The 4,911-nt window shown below is 48.6% G+C and overlaps 1 protein-coding gene across 1 annotated transcript in view; it reads left to right on the top strand.

Moving 5' to 3' along the window:
- The first annotated feature begins 536 nt into the window (after positions 1–536).
- Positions 537–4,911, top strand: part of LOC102009184 (transducin-like enhancer protein 2) — an 11,769-nt gene continuing 7,394 nt past the window's right edge. The window contains exon 1 of the mRNA XM_013503981.1: positions 537–592. The gene's annotated coding sequence lies outside the window, so the exon portion shown is untranslated. The remainder of the gene's footprint in view (positions 593–4,911) is intronic.

Genomic DNA, 4,911 nt, shown 5'->3' with positions numbered 1-4,911 from the left:
GGCTGGCCCTTCCCTCACACTGAGCTCAGCTCAAATGCCGCCTCCCCTGGCTGGCCCCCTGGTCTCACTGATCAGCCTGGCTTCCCCGCTTCTGTGATTCCTTACCACACGGTGTCCCCAGCTTGGAGCTGCTGGTGATCCGAGCCACCTGGCTCAGGCAGTCATGGTACCTTGCTTGCAGTACCTTGTGGAGTGGGCGAAGGCAGTGTATCAATAGGGGGAGAGATGTGTCCTGCTTCTGGATATACGGCTTATACAGTTCCATCAGCGACCGACGTCCAGGTAACTCTTCAGGGGTACTGTGCAGACAGTGAGAGTCCTCCGCTGAGGAGAGTACCGTCAGGTAGCCAGACCAGGAGGAGCAGCATTTCACAGCGGGGAGTTAGAGCTGGGCCGCTCTCTGATTTCCAACCAGAGGGCTCCCCCGCCCTAAAGAAAGATCTGGAGGCTGATTGATGTTCTGTCCGCAGGACCCAGACTGGCCTCCAGGTTTACCCACTCGCTGTCCCCTCCCCTCTGCACTCCAGTTTCACCATAGCTGCTCCTTTGGGCAAAGGCATCAGCCGCTGCCTGGCTCTCCGAGGGAGAAAAAGTAAGGAAACCTCAGGAGAAGTGCTGTTGGGACTTGCAGGGCCTCTAATTCCTGACCTGGCTTTGCTGATATTGTTTCTTGTGGTAAAATATGTGAGACATGAAATTTACCATTTTAACTAGAGGATATGGCTCAGTGACATTAGGTATGTTCACAGTGTTGAGCAACTAGTTTCAGAACGTTTTCATCATCTCCAAAGAAATGGAGCCACATACCCATTACACAAGCAGTCAGTCTTTAGCCTACTCTTATTCTTATTCCCGGGAACCACTAATCTGCTTTCTGTATCTATAGATTGGCCTTTTCTGGGTATTTCCTGTAGATAGATACATACAGTATATGTACTTTTGTGTCTGCCTTCTTGCACTTAGCCTACTGTTTTCAAGGTTCATTTCTGTTGTAGTATGTATCAGAACTTAATTCCTTTTTGTGGCTGAGTAATATTCCATTACATGGGTATACTGCATTTTCTTTAGACATTTACTTAAACAGTGATGGACACTTGGGTTGTTCCCACCTTTTGGTTATTGTGATTGAAGCTGCTATTAACATTGGTGTATGAGAATCTGAAAGCCTGTGTTCAGTTCTTGTGGTATATACTTAAGAGTGGAATGACTGGGTCTAATGGCAACTCTATAATTAGCTTTTTGAGGGATGGCTAAACTCTCTCCCACGGTGGCTGCACCATGTTGTGTTCTTATCAGCAATGTGTGAGAGTTCTAATCCCTCCACGCTCTCTCAAGTGTGTACTATTTTCTGGTAGCTCATTGTGGTTTTGCTTTGGATTTCTCATATGACTAGTGATGTTGAGCACTGTTTCTTTTTTATCTATTTATTTATTTAGTACCAGGAATTGAACTCACGACCTTGTGCTTGCCAGGCAGGTGCTGTGCTGCTGAGCTATCTCCCCGGCTGAGCATTGTTACTGGTCTCCCAGCCTCCAGTCTTGCCCTTTTCCCCAAGCTGGCCACTGAAGAGTGGGCCTAGCCCTCCTTCCAAAACACAAGTCTGATCATGTCTTTGACAGCTCAGACCCCTCAGTGTTCCCAGCTGTCCCCAGGAAAGAACATAGCTCCTACCTTTCTGGTCCCCACGGCACACACCCTCCATGCCCTAGGAAATTCTCCCCATTGCTGACAGATACTTCCCTACATCCTGGTACCTGCTGCTCTGTGTGACCAGAACATTCATCCAGTGTTCTCCCCCATGGCCTATGGACCCCACCCATGCTCGTGTCTCTGACCTCACCGGCTCCCTCTGATCCTTCTCTGAGATGGGCCCTTCTGTGTGCTCCCATGTCCCCCTGAGAGTCCCCTCCCAAATCCTGTCCCTTCTCATTCTGTAACGTTAGGCCTGTGCGAAGGTCAGTTCCCTCCAAAGACTAAAATCCACAAAGGTCATGACCAGGTCTGTGGGCACCTCCTTGAAAGCTTGGTGTCCAGCACAGCTAGGCTCCATAGGACCATGCTGACCAACCTCTGGGTGGACGGGTAGAAGCGAGTGGGTGAGGACACATGGCTGTGTCTGATGTCTATCGCGAGCCCTACTTTCGCTGCCTGAAGCAGCTGTAACCTGGTTCAAACAGTGTTTGGTCAAGAGGGTCCCACCAGTCGCCCTTCTGCACCTGAATTTCAACCATGGTGCAGCTTGGGCTCAAGCAGGTCCTTCTATCCCCAGATGCACCCGAGGGACAACAGGAGGACCATCTCTTTCCATCCGGCTATTTTTTTAAAGCACCCAGATGGCATTACGTTGACTCACAGTTTGAGATCTACCACTCTGCCTGGCTCTGGCTGCTCCCATTTTTTCTGCTCTGCAAATGTCCCAGTTGAGTTCTCTGTCCCCTACACTCCAGGTCTTAGCAACCTATTGCCTGGCCCAAGGTGCGCGGAAACACCCAGTCCAGGTTGCTGAGGCCAAATGGTCCCCTCCTTTTGCTCCCCCTCCTCCATCTCCTTGCAGCCAGTGGAGGCGAAGTGGGGTCGGGTAGGCTCAGACAATAACTCCAACTCTTCCAGCCATCTGACTATGAGCAAATGATTTCAGCTCTTTTATTCCTATTTATTTATTTATTTATTTATTTATTTATTTATTTATTTATCTTTTGGAGACAGGGTCTTGCTATGCAGTTCAGGCTGGCCTTGAGCTCACTTTGTAGCCCCAGCTGGCCTCAAACTTGCAACAATCCTGCTGCCTCAGCCTCCCGAGGGCTGGGATTACAGGCGTGCGCCACCACACCTGCCTCAGCTCTTTAAAAAATTTTCTTTTCCGTGTATGTTTTACTGGCCCTGTTTGCGGTATGTAACTGTGACCTCCATCACGGGGAGTTAGTGCCTGCGTGTATCACGCCTTAATTCTTTAAAAAATCTCTTCCTTTACCCCCATCATTTGGTCCCCTTCCCTTTTGCAAAAGGTCGTTCTCTATGTCCTATTATCTTTTATCTTGCTCTTTAATTTACTTATACTGTGGGTTTCTTCTATAAGAGATACGATGCAATACTTAAGCTTGTGTGTCTGATATGCTTCACTTAACATTATGGTCTCGAAGTGCATCTGTTTTCCCACAGATGACTCAAGTTTGTCTTTCTTTATGGCGGAGGACTTCAGCTCTTTGTACCTCAGTTTCCTTTGCTATAACCCTCCCTCTGGAGGTAGCTACGAGAGCGGGTGGCGTTAGTTCAGATGGTGCACCACGTGGTGAGCAGACTCTTGCCCCTTTCTAAAAATCCTGTCCTTCAGGGTTATACTCACTGACCACAGGGCCCTTCTCCAGCCTCTTCCCACTTTCCTTTTCTCTCCTGAGGCCCCTATGAACGGCTGACCTTTAATGAGCATTTACTTGAAATTTGGCATCGTCAAAGCCTTTATGTAACTCTGGCTCTGACTGCAGCTTTAAGGAGGATGTAATATGTCAGCCCCATTTACAGATGGGGAAACTGAGGCATAGGCTGGCAGCCTGTCAAAGCTCATATGCTTGGAAGTAGCAGGCCTGGACCCCTCACTGACATACATCCTGCCTCCTGAGGTGGGCCCAGGCTTCTGTCCTGGGCCTTCTCTTTCCCTGCAACCCTTTCTAGGTATTGCCAAGGTCCTAGATCTTTTTTTAAAATTAATTTTATTGGTATACTTTTGATATACATAGCGATCACATTCATCACAGGGAATTTGTATCTGTACATGATGGATCTTGATTCTTTTTTTCCCATTCTTCTCCCCCTCTTCCTGTCCTTATTTACAAAAGTTTTGTTTCTTTTTTGCCTTCTATTCTGTTTTTTTTCCCTTTTCCCTTCCTTCCCTTCCACCTCGCTGGCTTCCCTTCCCATTTGGATATAAAGAATTCCTATGATTCAATCACCTTTCTCAAACACATTTTTAAAAGCCATGCAGGCTTTGATTTGTAGTCTAGCCCTTCTGGCCTTTTAGTAACTTCTTAGATAAGAACGTGTGAGGTTAGATCCCTTCCAGTATAGCTCATATTTGCAAGTTGGAAATAAAGTCCAAGCCTTGTAGGCATCACTATTGTGTTTCCTGTGAGAATTAAAAAAGAAAAAAGAATTCACCGAGAATGAATCACATATAAGGATGAGGGTTTATGTGTATATCAAGGTATGTCCCCTGGACCTTGGGCCTGGAGGTCCTCTTAGGATGGGGAGCTGCTTAAGGACTTGGGCCTGGCCTTCACCTGATCTCTTGTCCCTCGATCCTCGTACAGGCCTGGTGCACAGTGCCTCTGTGTGACCTGTGAGGGAGCGGGGAACAGCATTTCTTGGTGAGGGAGCAGCATGACCAAAGCCTGAGGTGGGAAATGCTCAGTTAAGTGCACAGCAGGTCAGGTGCACAGAAACAGGAAATGAAGCAGGGGGAAAGGGGATGATGGGGTTGGATCTTAAATACCACACTGAGGAGTCTGGGGATTTTCTTCGAGGCAGCAGATGGCCACAAAATCCCTGGGGACAAGGGGTGTGTAAGCGAAGGGCGGCGCAGGGACAGACGAAGAGCTTTGGAGGCTGGCGGTGAGGGCAGGTGAAAGATTTCCCTCTAAGTAACAGTCATTTCAGGACTTCCGCTTCAAAACAAGGAAGCCAGTGAGTGAGAGAAACCAGAAGGTGGAGGCTGATGAAGGAAGCAGAGCAAGAGAGGTGTCCATCTCCACCCCTTCTCGCCCTCCTGTGGAAAGGGTTCCCTAGCCTGAGGCTTTTGCAGAGCTTCTCAGCTGTGGTCCCCAGGCCGGCAGCAAACCACCACCATCATCTCTTCTATTACCACCACCACCATCTCCTCTGTCACTACCACCACCACCACCACCACCACCACCAGCA

This window comes from Chinchilla lanigera, unplaced genomic scaffold (genome assembly GCF_000276665.1).
Source record: "Chinchilla lanigera isolate Chin_1 unplaced genomic scaffold, ChiLan1.0 scaffold00083, whole genome shotgun sequence".
Taxonomy (NCBI): Eukaryota; Metazoa; Chordata; class Mammalia; order Rodentia; family Chinchillidae; genus Chinchilla; species Chinchilla lanigera.
This window is presented reverse-complemented; position numbering and strand designations above follow the sequence as displayed.